At 41.4% G+C, this 16,261-nt stretch overlaps 1 protein-coding gene across 14 annotated transcripts in view; it reads left to right on the plus strand.

Moving 5' to 3' along the window:
• LOC110488939 (Rap guanine nucleotide exchange factor (GEF) 2) overlaps positions 1-16,261 on the plus strand; it is a 152,963-nt gene that overhangs the window by 5,545 nt on the left and 131,157 nt on the right. The window lies entirely within an intron of this gene.

Raw genomic sequence — 16,261 nt, forward strand, 5'->3', positions numbered from 1 at the left:
GAGGTGGGACAACCACATATCAGTCATAGTAAGTAATAAATGTTCTCAAACTAGCTGTCAGCAAAGTCGGGGCTCGTAAGGGGGGGAGGAGTCAAATGCAAGTGTTAGTTCACGAAATGCAATTGAGAATCGTTTGACGTTTTGATGGATTATTTCACTGTTTTAGCTTCCAGAGCCAATTCACCCTATAAACAGAACATGTAAGGTTCTTGGGCTAAGGAGTAACATTAGGCTTATTTTAGTCCAAGTTTGGGTTAGGTGGTAGCCTACTGATGTCATGTTGACTGATTGTCTCATAGAACAAAACATATATAAGATATCCTAAGTCTGTGTTAACCTCAGACTTTATCCCATAATTCTATTCTTTCCCCATTTTCCTTTCGTCCATAGGACTGGCTGAATGAATCAGAGGTAACTCATCTGTGTTTTTTAGGACTACAAGCTGGCGAGCTCTATAGAAAAGTAGCCTGGTTAATTTAAGTGGAAAAAATTACCTGGCTGAAAATGAGTCTCTAATCGGCTGTACAGCCGGCGCTAGTGTCTAAGACGCAGCAGCCATCCAAGAAGGGACAATGGGTCAGACTTGTCAGCTCCTTGTAATTCTTTAGGCAGGTGCAAAAAGGCTAAGGCCATGAACAGTCACACACAGTCATCAAGACCTCTAGCTGCCAGTGAATCACACAGCTCAAATGTCAGGCCTACCTCAGAGCTCAGACAGTGTCCTTGTGTGCTGAGTTTAGCATGGGATTAGCATAGTAGTCAAACAGGGGCTAGTAATATCTAAGTGAAAAGGCAGTGAGTTGAAGGTGAAGACAGGAGGTCTAGAGAGACAGACATAGCTTGTTTCTCTCTCTAGTCAGGATGCTTTTTGAACCGAGCCAGCAGGACTGAAGGGCTGATGGCAAGACTGACTCAGATGAGAAGACATTTTTGATGTGACTGCTTTCATCCTGCTTGTTTGTCGTTTCTGGTCTGTGACATTTGCCCTATTTTGGTCACCCAGTCAGAACAGAAGCATGCGAAACAGGCTTGATTGAGAAATAAAATGGACTGCGAAGAACTTTGTCTTATGCTTTTGCAAGCAGGAACCTTCTAGTTTGCCCATATAAAATGTGCTAAAAATAGGTGAAATGCTTCAAACTCCCAGTCCATAAGCACAAAAGCAACTTTCTTTGGCCTCTCTTCATGCCGCTAACCCTGTGGAACTTAAGTGATGTCACATGTTATTCTTGTATTGAAAGTGGAGGCCGAGCTCTGGCTTAACTGTTTACACACATGGCGATTACAGTTACGTATTCATCACATTATTAATACAGAAGCTACGTATTTCAAGGGAAAAAGGGAAGAAAAGCACAAAATGAACGATGCCTACACTCGCACACTATTTAGGCAAAGCCCTTGAGTAGCTGGTTTTGGGGTTTTGTTTTCTTATCCAGTATTGGCTGTATTTCAGCTCATAATGACATTTGAGATAATGGGGGGGATGGAACAATTCATTATTATTGACCGGTTGCATTGAGCCACAGTACATTAGAAATATTGATGTAGTGTACCAGAGTTGTAGTTAGTCAATGATTGCTGTTTAAATTGGTGAAATCTGTGACCTAGTGGGCAGTCCTTCGTTTCCTGTAGCAGACTGTAGCAATGGAGGACAGGGAAAAAAATACAGTTGAATTCCTCAGATTGCCTGGTTTGAATTGTGTGCCTGCATTTGAATTCCAGGCCACTGGAGCACCTCATTGGAATACCAGGACCTTGTGTACCACAGTGCTAGTGTTTGTCTGTTTAGTAAGCAAACCTAATAATGAGAAGGCCAATGAGATCTGCCTATCCTCTATATTCAAATCCGCTACAGAGACTGTACAAAAACAAAATGGTCACAAGCCGTTGCACTTTGGCGCACAATTTAACCACACTGGACGGTCTGCTGAAATCGTCACTACCTTGCTCACTAGTGTATGTACCTTTCTGATAACAGGTTTCTGTATATTTCCATCTCTGCATTGCAATCTGTTGGAAGTTAATTGTTTCTACTCTGTTCATAACAAAGGTAAGATCACAATCCATTGGTCTCATTTTAAGGCGGGAAAATCCAATGTGGTGAATTATGAAATATCTAGGCTACCTCCACAGTAGGCTAAATCTAAAGAATACATATCTCTTACTAATACACCTGCTCTCTGTGTTTCATAGATATCTTTCAGATACAGTAGTGTTTTTGGAGAAGGGAAAGTACAAATCAAACAGGAATATTCAACAACCTTCATACAATGGACTAAAAGCTGACCATCCAGTGGTCCCTCTCTGTACATATTTTATCTTGTGTTCTAATGCTATGCTCTGACTACGCTATGGGTAATGCCCCTCCACACAGTAGCTGCTTTGAAGTGTTGCTAGGCTACTTGCTCCCTTCTATCACATTGCAAAACATGTTCCTGTGATCTGCTTCCATAGATTGTACACTTTGATCTTTCGCCATACTCGGTGCAGTACAAAGACGTAGCCCGTTTCTCTGTGTTCTCACGCCGCTTGGAGGGAAAATGGCTTTCCTCGCACTGCATGTTTCCTCAAGGTGCATTGCTCTCTCGCACTATATCTGTCGGAATATAGACGGATCGGGACATTTCTTTGACGGTCATACGTTTTTGTCGGATGAATCGCCCTCATCTCATGGCAAAGGCATGTTTCAGTTCCTTATGTCTCATGACATACAGTGGGGCAAAAAAGTATTTAGTCAGCCACCAATTGTGCAAGTTCTCCCACTTAAAAAGATGAGAGAGGCCTGTCATTTTCATCATAGGTACACTTCAACTATGACAGACAAAATTAGAAAAAAAAATCCAGAAAATCACATTGTAGGATTTTTTAAATGAATTTATTTGCACATTATGGTGGAAAATAAGTATTTGGTCAATAACAAAAGTTTATCTCAATACTTTGTTATATACCCTTTGTTGGCAATGACAGAGGTCAAATGTTTTCTGTAAGTCTTCACAAGGTTTTCCCACACTGTTGCTGGTATTTTGGCCCATTCCTTCATGCAGATCTCCTCTAGAGCAGTGATGTTTTGGGGCTGTTGCTGGGCAACATGGACTTTCAACTCCCTCCAAAGATTTTCTATGGGGTTGAGATCTGGAGACTGGCTAGGCCACTCCAGGACCTTGAAATGCTTCTTCCTTCGTTGCCCGGGCGGTGTGTTTGGGATCATTGTCATGCTGAAAGACCCAGTCACGTTTTATCTTCAATGCCCTTGCTGATGGAAGGAGGTTTTCACTCAAAATCTCACGATACATGGCCCCATTCATTCTTTCCTTTACACGGATCAGTCGTCCTGGTCCCTTTGCAGAAAAACAGCCCCAAAGCATGATGTTTCCACCCCCATGCTTCACAGTAGGTATGGTGTTCTTTGGATGCAACTCAGCATTCTTTTTCCTCCAAACACGACGAGTTTTTACCAAAAAGTTATATTTTGGTTTCATCTGACCATATGACATTCTCCCAATCTTCTTCTCGATCATCCAAATGCTCTCTAGCAAACTTCAGACGGGCCTGGGCATGTACTGGCTTAAGCAGGGGGACAAGTCTGGCACTGCAGGATTTGAGTCCCTAGCGGCATGGTGTGTTACTGATGGTAGGCATTGTTACTTTGGTCCCAGCTCTCTGCAGGTCATTCACTAGGTTCCCCGTGTGGTTCTGGGATTTTTGCTCACTGTTCTTGTGACCCCACGGGGTGAGATCTTGCGTGGAGCCCCAGATCGAGGGAGATTATCAGTGGTCTTGTATGTCTTCCATTTCCTAATAATTTCTCCCACAGTTGATTTCTTCAAACCAAGCTGCTTACCTATTGCAACCTCATGATGGGTTTATTGCATATCTGAGTATCAGTAGCCTAATCCAATTGATGTTACATTGAGCTGGGTGAATGGAATATGAATGACAGTCATTCAATATGATGTAATAGAAATAAGGTGAGCCATGAAACAAATACAATCGCCACTGGTGTGTACCCTTTGTACAACGCCAAGGATTTTTATATTTTTTGACTGTTGCGCTATGCTATTCAGTGGTTGCTTATGACATCTCCCCCGTAGCCGGGAGGGGTAGTTCTAAGAGGTTATTAAATACCAACGTATATTTTCAACTGGTTGGATTACCGAAATATGGTTCTCCTCTCTATGTTTAACAAAGGCTTTTCAAGAGTCCTTCAGTAGAGTCAAGAGAGGAAAGGGAGAAAGGTATTTATGGGGGCTCATAAACCTTACCCACAGGCCAACGTCATGACACAAGTATAAACACCATGGGACCACGCAGCCGTCATACCGCTCAGGAAGGAGACGCGTTATCTCCTAGATATGAACGTACTTTGGTGCGAAAAGTGCAAATCAATCCCAGAACAACAGCAAAGGACCTTGTGAAGATGCTGCAGGAAACAGGTACAAAAGTATCTATATCCACAGTAAAACAAGTCCTATATCGACACAACCTGAAAGGCCGCCCGGCAAGGAAGAAGCCACTGCTCCAAAACGGCCATAACAAAGCCGAACTACGGTTTGCAACTGCACCACATGGGGACAAAGCTCGTACTTTTTAGAGAAATGTCCTCTGGTCTGATGAAACAAAAATAGAACTGTTTGGCCATATTGACCATCGATATGTTTGGAGGAAAAGGGGGGGGGGGGGGGGGGGGGCGCTTGCAAGCCGAAAAACACATCCCCAACCGTGAAGCACGGGGGTGGCAGCATCATGCTGTGGTGGTGCATTGTTTCAGGAGGGACTGGTGCAGTTCACAAAATAGATGGCATCACGAGGTAGGGAAATTATGTGGATATAATGAAGCAACATCTCAAGACATCAGTCAGGAAATTAAAGCGTGGTCGTAAATGGGTCTTCCAAATGGACAATGACCCCAAGCATACTTCTAAAGTTGTGGCAAAATGACTTCAGGACGGGAAAGTCAAGGTATTGGAGTTGCCATCACAAAGCCCTGTCCTCAATCCCATAGAAAGTTGGTGGGCAGAACTGAAAAAGAGTGTGCGAGCAAGGAGGCCTTACAAACCTCAGTCACACCAGCTCTGTCAGGAGGAACGGGCCAAAATTCACCCATCGTATTGTGGGAAGCTTCTGGAAGGCTACCCGTAACGTTTCACCCAAGTTAAACAATTTAAAGGCAATGCTACCAAATACTAATTGAGTGTATGTAAACTTCTGACCCACTGGGAATGTGATGAAAGAAATAATAGCTGAAATAAATAATTCTCTCTACTATTATTATGGCATTTCACATTCTTAAAATAAAGTGGTGATCTTAACTGACCTAAGACAGGGAATTTTTACTAGGGTTAAATGTCAGGAGTATTTCACTATCTGGCTACGGTCTATGTAAGCTTCCGACTTCAGCTGTACGTCGGGGTAAAGTGTCTATGCATAATTAATAAACTGAGTTGCAGCAGTGTGAAAAAAGGGGGTCAATGTAGTGTTATGACTTGGGGCTAGAAGCTGTTAAGGAGCCTTTTGTACCTAGACTTGCCTCTCCGGTACCGCTTGCCGTGCGGATGCAGAGAGGTCATTCTTTGTCTTGGGTGGCTGGAAGTCTTTTACAATTTTTTTTGCCTTCCTCTGACACCGCCTAGTATATAGGTACTGGACTGTAGGAAGCGTGTCCCCAGTGATATGGTGGGCCGTATGCACTTCCCTCCCCATACCAATATCTTTTCATTCCCCTGAAGGGAAATAGGTGTTTTCGTGCCATCTTCACAACTGTCTTGGGGTGCCAAATTCAAAACACAAATCCCATAATTTAAAATTCCTCAAACATACAAGTATTATACACCATTTTAAAGATAAACTTCTTGTTAATCCAGCCACAGTGTCTGATTTCAAAAGCGCTTCACGGCGGAAGCACGCCGTGTGATTATGTTAGTCAGTGCCCAGCCACAGAATACCATACAGCCATTTTACAAAGGAGGAGAGGTGTCACAATAGACAGAAATAGCATTAAAATGATCTTCACCGGATGGCACTCCCAGTACTCCATGTTAGACAATAAATGTGTGTTCGATCAAGTTCATCTTTATGTCCAAAAACCTCATTTGAAATTGGTACGTTATGTTCAGAAATGCATTGTCTCAAACAAACATCCGGTGAAAGTGCAGAGCCACATCAAATTACAGAAATACTCATCATAAACATTGATGAAAGATACAAGTGTTAAACACACAATTAAAGAAACTTCTCCTTAATGCAACCGCGGTGTCAGATTTCAAAGAAGTTTTACGGTAAAAGCACACCATGCAATTATGTTAGGTCAGCGCCTAGCCACAACCATACAGCCATTTTCCAACCAAGGAGAGGTGTCACAACTCAGAAATAGCATTATAAATATTCACTTACCTTTGATCTTCATCGGAATGCACTCCCAGGAATCCCAGTTCCACAATAAATGTTTGTTTTTGTTCGATAAAGTCCATAATGTATGTCCAAATACCTCCTTTTTGTTTGCTCGTCAAGTTCACAAATGCAAATTCACAAGGTGCGGGCACTTAGTTCAGACACACAGTCAAAACAGTTCCATTAAAGTTTGTTTAAACATGTTAAACAATGTATATAATCAATCTTTAGAATGCTTTTATCATAAATCTTCAATAATGTTTCAACCGGACAATTCCTTTGTCTTTAGAAATGAAAAGGAATGGAGCTCGCTCTCACGGCCGCACGCCTGACTTAGCTCATGGCATTCTGCCAGACCCCTGATTCAAACAGCTCTTATTCGCCCCCCCTTTCTAGTTGAAGCCTGAAACAACGTTCTGAAGACTGTTGACATCTAGTGGAAGCATTAAAGTGCAATATGACCCCATAGACACTGTATATTGGATAGGCAATCACTTGAAAAACTACAAACCTCAGATTTCCCACTTCCTGGTTGGATTTTTTCTCAGGTTTTTGCCTGCCGTATGAGTTCTGTAATACTCACAGACATCATTCAAACAGTTTTAGAAACTTCAGTGTTTTTGATCCAAATCTACTAATTCTATGCATATTCTAGCTTTTTGGCCTGAGTAGCAGGCAGTTTACTTTGTGCACCTTATTCATCCAAGCTACTCAATACTGCCCCCCCAGTCCCAAAGAAGTTAAATATCTCTTTGCTTCTCAATTTTTTGGGAAAATTTGTTCAAGTCTGTACTATTGTCTTTCGTCAACTACTCACCACATTTTATGCACTGCAGTGCTAGCTAGCTAGCTGTAGCTTATGCTTTCAAAACTAGATTCATTCTCTGATGCTTTGATTAGGTGGAGAACATGTCAGTTCATGCTGGAAGAGCTCTAGGTTGGAGGACGTCATAATGACTAAGTCTATGGAAGGGGGTGAGGGCCACGAGCCTCCTAGGTTTTGTACTGTAATCACCATGGTGCTACCCTACAGAGTGCTGTTGAGGCTACTGTAGGGTTTGGCGACATGGCCTAAAATCCATATTTTATTTTAAACTTCTGGGTTATTCACAATACATATCTTGATTTTAAAAATGTGTGTTTCTCTGATTTAGGCATTCTACAATTTTAACGGTCAATAACACTTTCAAACAATCAGCAAAATCGAATGAATTCAGGGTTTGAAATTATACCTGGGTTAACTATAAGCCTTCCACAACCATAAGACCAACTAATAATTGTATTATTTCATCAAAATATGTTTTTGCAATCACTGATCCGGCTTTAAAGTCTATGAAAATGCCATTTAAAATAAATATATAACCAGAACCATGCATTCCCTAATAATGACTAACTTGTTGTAGCAGGCATTAAGCTATAAAAAATTAACACCGGTCTCATTTAACAATCTCTCAAGCACAAGCCCATGTGCTAGTGAGTAGCCAGCTAATCTTTATTTCAAGTTTAGCCAACTTGGATCTGTTTGCTAGCTAACAAGACAGAACAGTTTAAGACAGTTTCTGTTATGGACAGAAGAGCTAGCTGAACAGCATGCTAGCCAATCCACTTTGTTGAGATGTTTATTTCTCAGCATGAGAACCAGTTTCCAATTCCTTATATAATTGTTTTATGCTTATTGCATGTTTTATAAAATACTTTTTTTTTAAAATAAAAGACTGGACAGCTAGTTTAACAGTCTTTGGCTAAAATGCTGTGCACAACAAACTGAGCATTCATTTTCGTTCGTTGATACTCTCGTTTTAGTAATGTCTGCTGAGTACAATTACAGTAGTTGAGACACAAAATGAGTATCGTTAGAAAGGTTAACTTCTCTATTACAGTAAAATAATGTGTTTCAGTGTCCAAATGACCAATTTTGTTGAACCTACAGAAAGGAAGATATGACCTCAACTTTGTTTGAGTGGCAGGGACTTGGTGTGTTGAGTATAAACCATAAAGTAAGAGGTGAAGCAAGAGGTTTCACCCTCGCTAAAATCTGTACAAAATAAGCCATGTGTGATTCTGTGGGCTTTAAAAAAAAAAACTAAACTTGTCACCTACCTTCCCTCCTTTGGGACGACTCCCCCCATTGTTAGGGCAGAGACATGCGCATCGTCATTATATACAGATCTCTGGTGTAATTGGGAAGGTGCACATTGCACAGGATTGAAGGAGACTAGACCAAAAATACATGAGAACAAGCGGTCATTAACATTCATAAAAACAAAAAACATGATTTTTTGAGAAACAGGCCTTTGGAATATTATGTAAAATGTTTTATTTGAATTACACTGAACAAAAATATAAAAGTAATATGTAACAATTTCTAAGATTTTACTGAGTGACAGTTCATATAAGGAAGTCAATTTAAATAGACTAAGTACGCCCTAATCTATGGATTTCACATGACTGGGAATACAGATACAGGTGAAGTCGAAAGTTTACATACCTTATCCAAATGCATTTTTTCACAATTCCTGACATTTAATCATAGTAAAAATTCCCTGTCTTATGTCAGTTATGATCACCATTTTATTTTAAGAATGTGAAATGTGGAGTAATAGTAGAGTCTTTTATTTCTTTATTCACATTCCCAGTGGGTCAGAAGTTTACATGCACTCAATTAGTATTTGGTAGCATTACCTTTACATTGTTTAACTTGGGTCAAATGGGTAGCCTTCCACATTCTTCCGTTGCTCGCCTCCTTGCTCGCACACGCTTTATCAGTTCTGCCCACACATTTTCTATGGGATTGAGGGCAGGGCACTCCAATACCTTGACTTTCTTGTCCTTAAGCCATTTTGCCACAACTTTAGAAGTATGCTTGGGGTCATTGCCAATTTGGAAGACCCATTTGCGACCAAGCTTTAACTTCCTGACTGATGTCTTGAGATGTTGCTTCAATATATCCACATAATTTTCCTCCCTCATGATGCCATCTATTCTGTGAACTGCACCAGTCCCTTCTGCAGCAAAGCACCCCCACAACATGATGCTGCCGCCCCCGTGCTTCATGGTTGGGATGGTGTTCTTCGGCTTGCAAGCCTCCCCCTTTTTCCTCCAAACAAAACGATGGTCATTATGGCCAAATAGTTCTATTTTTGTTTCATCAGACTAGAGGACATTTCTCCAAAAAGTGCAATCTTTGTCCCCGTGTGCAGTTGCACACCGTAGTCTGGCTTTTTTATGGAGGTTTTGGAGCAGTGGCTTCTTCCTTGCTGTGCGTCCTTTCAGGTTTTCGATTTATAGGACTAGTTTTACTGTGGACATAGATACTTTCGTGCCTGTTTCCTCCAGCATCTCCACAAGGTCCTTTGCTGTTGTTCTGGGATTGATTTGCACTTTTCGCACCAAAGTACTTTCATCTCTAGGAGACAGAACGCATCTCCTTCCTGAGTGGTATGTCGCCTGCGTGGTCCCATGGTGTTTATACTTGCGTACTATTGTTTGTACCTTCAGGCGTTTGGAATTTGCTCCCAAGGATGAACCAGACTTGTGGAGGTCTACAATTTGTTTTCTGATGTCTTGGCTGATGACTTGATTTTCTCATGATTTCAAGCAAGTAGGCACTGAGTTTGAAGGTAGGCCTTGAAATATATCCACAGATATACCTCCAATAGGCTAATTGACATAATTTGAGTCAATCAGAAGCTTCTAAAGCAATGACATAATTTTTGGAATTTTCCAAGCTGTTTAAAGGCACAGACAACTTAGTCTATGTAAACTTCTGACCCACTGGAATTGATACAGTGAGATTATCATCTGTAAACAATTGTTGGAAAAATTACTTGTCATGCACGAAGTAGATGTCCTAACCGATTTGCCAAAACTATAGTTTGTTAACAATACATTTTTTGGTGTGGTTGAAAAATCTGTTTTAATGACTCCAACCTAAGTGTATGTAAACTTCTGACTTCAACTGTACCTTAAGAACAAGGTTTGGGATCAGAAAACCAGTCATTGTCTCGTGTGACCACCATTTGCTTCATGCATCGAGACACATCTCCTTCGCATAGTTGACCAAGCTGTTGATTGTGGCCTGTAGAATGTGGGTCCAACTCCTCTTCAATGGCTGTGCGAAGTTACTGGTTATTGGCGGGTACTGGAACATAATGTTGTACACATCAACCCAGAGCATCCCAAACATGCTCAATGTGTGGCATGTCTGAGTGTATGCAGGCCATGGACATTTTAAGCTTGCAGGAATTGTGTACCAATCTTTGCGTCATTGGGCCATGCATTATCCTGCTGAAACATAAGGTGATGGGGGCAGATGAATGGTACGATATGCCACACTTGTCAGGTGGATGGATTTTTGTGGCAAAGGTGAAATGCTCACTAACAGGGATGTAAATACATTTGTGCCCAAAATTGGAGAAATACGCCTTTTGCGCTTATGTAACATTTCTGGGATCTTATTTCAGATGATGAAACATGGGATCAACACTTTACATGTTGCATTTCTATTTTTGTACAGTGTAATTCAATATATTGTCAAAAAGTGTGTTTTAATCAGTTATTTGGTGATGGGACTATATTTAGTGTAGTTTTATCTAAAAAGATAAAGTCCTCCCCTTCCTCCACTGGTAGAAAGAACAAATCATCCTCTTGCCAGACACACAATATATATGTTTATGCTATTTTATTACACAGCTCACACTGTGCTTGGCATTAAATCTAATGCAGAACGGTATGGCGCCTGAGAAACAAAACCACCAGAATTGCTTATGAGTAAAAATTGCCTTTTGGCCTCGATTCCTACTGCACAGTGTAATCCTTCCTGTTCTTGAACTGGCCAGACATGAAGTGGACAAAATGGTGAACTGATTAGGAGTCTGTTAATCCTACAGTGCTGTAGTCCACTATACAGACTTAATGCTTGTTACAAAGGTCTTAGTGGGCTGTGTGTCTGCCACAACAGGGGTCATCGTCTGGGCACACGTGTAATTGTATTGGCCAGTTTTTGTCTTGACTTCTGCCCTTTGTGGCCAACCAAGGTCACCTTGGCCATTTGCCACTTTCCAGTTGTTGCAATACCAGAAACCTTTGCCAGATGCCCACCCATCACTTATTGGCTCATGATTTAGATAAGTTACTCTAGCGCTGGTGACAGGATACATGCTGACGGTATCTCCTCTCACTCTCAAATGCCTTTTAGTATCTTTGAATGATCAATGTCAAAACAAACACTGGGACAAAATCCTTGCTCATCCTTCATCTCTCTGCCTACTTGCTTAAAGATTTCAATTTGTGTTCTGTTTATGCTAAACTAGGGCATAGATTGGTAGCCCCACTATCTTATAATAGTCTGCTTTCCCTTACTTTATATAATCAATTCTGCTTTCCCACTTTATTATAGAATGTAAGGGAAAGCTCATCAGTTTTTGCATCAAGAGTCACTCTTCCCAGACAATGTAAAGGGCTTTGAGACCTAGTCTAAATGAATTAATCTATCTTGTCTATCCATATGTTAACATGGGCAAAGTGCTGTAGCTGCTGTGCTGGGGATGCTGTTACTGCTTGACATGTGAACAGAGAGAGCTGATTCATAGCCCTTTATGACAAAAGTTATCCCTTTAGAAGAAGATCCAATATGGCGTAGCAGTCGGACGTGTATTTTGTCCCCGTGTATATATAGTTTTCTTCGTATATATTTGAATCTCTCTTTCCATCTACAGACTGAATATACTCTCCTACAACCCGCCTCACCCAATGTGGTACGGATTTGCTATTTTTATACTTTAGAACCGGAACCCCCATCAGCGCTAGCCATCTAACTAGCTACTAGCTAGTAGTCAGTTAGCCACTGCTAGCGGTCCTCCCTACTCTTCTACATTTGCACACACTGTACATAGATTTTTCTATTGTGTTATTGACTGTATGTTTTGTTTATCCCATGTGTAACTCTGTTGTTTTTGTCCCACTGCTTTGCTTTATCTTGGCCAGGTCGCAGTTGTAAATGAGAACTTGTTCTCAACTGGCCAACCTGGTTAAATAAAGGTGAAATAAAAATGACATAAGCAAGAACAGCTGTCTTTATTCATGGAGGCCATTGTCAAACAAAACATCTCAAAGCGTGGCCAACGGGTAATTGTGACTGGCTTGAGTCTCATGCAGGAAAAATCAACAAGGTTTTGACATTTTATTGAATTAAACAACTGGATAATGAAAATATATGCCTACATCGCTTATTGTTGTTGGAGTTATGCTCCTTTGCAAAATGTAAAACTATGAAGTCCACTTCTGAGTAATCTGCCTTTTAACATTTTGTTTTTAAATTGTCTTCAAATTGCCTACCCTTGTTATTTAGACTCCAATTGCAGTAACTAAGCACAACATTGTTATTTTATGAGCAATGACAAATCCTGACTTGTTCCTGCGGTCCTGATGATTTCATGTGCCCTGCACAGTAGATTGGAATTGTGGGTTTCAAATAGGTGCAGTGTGTCCCTCTATCTGTGTAATTGGTCCCTGAGGGATTGTCTGACCTGTGGCTGGTCACGTATCCAAGACCCTGCCCCTCTTCTGCCTATCAAAGAAAAATGTCCGTTGCTCGCCAGCTTGATCCTAATCCAATTCTGCCTTAAATGTCCGAGAGGTTTTTTTCCTCCCCTTTCCCTCTTTTGGGAAAAAGGGTCATTATCTCTGGTAGAGCCTTGCCTCGACTGGACTTCCGGCTAGATCATTTCTAAACGGCTCAAGCCTCGGCTACCAGACTGGCAACCTCAAGATTAGCCTGCCACTCTTTCCTCACACTGTGCACCATTGTCTTTACAAGCCAGCTTCTTACAACATTTACTTCTGAGATTGACTTGCTTGAAGGCTTGGCAGTATGCTATTGCTCATTTCTGACCTGTTGCCTGTATCTGTTAGATAATGTGCCATATTCTTGTAATGACGACATCTCCATGTCAAAATGTTTGATTTTGAGTGCCTCTGACATCACTTAAAGATTCCCTCCCATTGTACTTTTAGTTCAAAGGTGAGGAAGCATATGTGATGCACTGTAAATTGCATGATGTATTACAAGGCATAATTTTTTCCAGTGACATATATTGTGATAGACCTAGTTCTGGCTAATTGACTGGCTTGACCTCAAACTGCCATCCATCGCCAGGTTTCTCCCAAATGGCCTGGAATCTCCTTTGCATTTAAACTGTTCCTGCTGAGAACAAATGCTTTGCATAACTCATCTTGTAATCATTAATATTCATATTGCCTATGTGGTACATACATTGTTGATGCCATTTGGCCTAACAGCTAAGAATGTTGTCTTGCATAATACCATATTAGTGGTGCTTTTTCCTGGAAGATGTTTTGTGCTCTACTTCAGAATAACATTGAATGTTTCTTTTATTTAACGAGACCTGTTGCTGTCTCCCTGCCTTAAGGGCAATGTGTACTACAGAGTTGAACAGCAGCTGCTCTAATATTATGCCCTCTGCTGTAGGGCTGTGCACTATACTGTCTTGTACAATATACTGGTATTGATACACGGACCGGTTTGGGTTTTTACTTTACCTTGTGTAACTGTATTTCCAATGTTTGGTTTGTTAAATGTGATAGGCCACTCCTCTGTGTGTAACATCTGTTTTTATACTTCATAGTTTACTCTGCTACTTGAGTCTCTGCCTCTTTCCGGACACACCAAGCCCTTCCCACAATCACTCAAGAAGTGCAGTTGTTGCTTGACCATGAGACCACTTGCCGTTCATTCTTCAGTCTGCATGGTCAATGCAGCAGATGCAACAAGATGTTGATGACAACGATGCTGCTATCCACTTTGCTTCTTAATATAGGGGGTGTTCACTCACTGCTCTAGAATGTAGAGAAAAACAGGGACATTCTAAAGGGTGCTATGAAATGATCAAAACTTAGGGCAAAAACTGTCATTATAAATTGCATACGATTAATAATGACATTGTTCTCTACAGTAGTATAACCTTAATATACTTGTAATTTATTGTGTTGATGAAATAGGAAAGTGATTTTACTGTGACCATTACTAGTTTAGACTGCCACTCTTGGTTTTCTCTCTTCCATATTTAGTATTGGGAGTTGGTACTGTTTTTCCTCGTCTATTCAGCTCCCTGATGGTCTGGAGGTAGAAGCTATTAGCCTCTGTTAGTTTCAGCCATGATGCTCCTGTATTGGCCTTGTCCGAGTGATGGAAGCAGGGAGAACAGGCCATGGCTCGGGTGGATAAGGTCCCTGCTGATCTTCTTGGCCTTAGTGCGACACCTGGTGTTGAAGGTGTCCTGGAGGCCAGGCACTGTGCACTTAATGGTGCGTTCGACTGTAGAGCCTTGCGGTCTGCGTTGGAGTTGTCGTCCCAGGCTGTGATGCTACCCGATGGTATGCAATCTGGTGCTCGTGTAGAACACTGAGGGCCCTCTGAGACGGGCCAATTTTCTTTTGAGTCTCAAGGTTAGGGTCGTTGTCGTGTCTTTACCACAGTGTCCATGTGTTTTGAAGATTTCAGCTCCTCTGAGAAGTACGCCGAGGAACTTGACATTTTTGATAGTCCCCATGGTGGCCGCATAAAGGATGTGGGCGTGTCCAGCCTGGTTCATCCTGAAGTCCACAATCAGCTCCTTTTTTGTTTTGCTGACATTGGAGAGGGTCCTCACTGTGAGAGGGTCCAATTAAGATCTTTCAGAGCATTTTTGGTGCCTGCGTGTATGCAGCCATGGTGATAATCCCTGAAATCTCTCGAAGGTAAAAAGGGTGACATTTGATGACCAAGTATTCCAAGTCGGTAGAGCAGAAGTTCTCAAGGTCCTGTACATTTCCCCTGTCGCGCCCTCTTTCTATACGCTCAATGAACTGTAAAACCTGCTGGTTGGGTATAATTCATTTGGATGTCTCAAGAAAACCCAGTCTCAGAAAAACAGAGTGTTGCAGAATCTGATGTCCCTCTGGAAGGAGATTCTCGCTCTGATTTTATTTATTCACTGATTTAAGTTTCTACGTTTATTCACTGATTGAACATTGGCGAGTAGTATGCTCTGTAATAGAGGAAAATTATAGAAACACTAGAAAAGTAGAAACCTGCAATCTATTGTAGGAGCTCGAGGCGAGGCGCCATCCGTCGGTGTCATCTTAGCATGTTTATAGGAGCAATTAGGGTTAAGTGCCTTGCTCAAGGGGACATCGGCAGATTTTTTTCCCCTCGCCTAGTTGTCTTGGTGATTTGAACCTGCAATCTTTCGGTTATTGGCCTAATGCTCTTAACCGCTAGGTTACCTGCCCACTATTATATTACTATAGAATTGGAATCATGGATATAGAATGATTATTCTAACAGTTTACCCATGTGTTTTGATCTAAATCGCAAGTCAAATCGCAATTGCAATATTTGGTTAAAAATAAGGCTTCTATTTTATTTATTTTTCCCATATCAGTGTTGCCAAATATTTTTTATGGAAAGTAGCTGTTGGTTGCTCCATTTGTCGCATGCACATTAAATCATTTTTTTGTTATGCTTACATGCTGACAAGACTGGGCGTGTGCCAATGTGAGCATGTTGATTTTCTCCATCCATAGCAGACGTGATCAGGACACGCAGGTTGAGATATCAAAACAAACTCTGAGCCACCTATATAATAATTTGGGAACACGACGAAACTAAATGTATTTATTTATGCATTGCCCATTTTTGTATTTTTTACAAATAAATTCACTTCACTAGCTGCAGCGGGGAGAGGACAGAGGCTAGAGCAGAGATGGTCGGAGAGAGGTAGGTGGGAGAAGGGGCCAAGTGATCGGTGCGCACACGGCAGGTGGCGCAGGCGGAACCTCGAGGGGGCAGAACAACTCTGCACACAAGCAGGGA

Source organism: Oncorhynchus mykiss, chromosome 14 (genome assembly GCF_013265735.2).
Source record: "Oncorhynchus mykiss isolate Arlee chromosome 14, USDA_OmykA_1.1, whole genome shotgun sequence".
In the NCBI taxonomy this organism is placed as follows: Eukaryota; Metazoa; Chordata; class Actinopteri; order Salmoniformes; family Salmonidae; genus Oncorhynchus; species Oncorhynchus mykiss.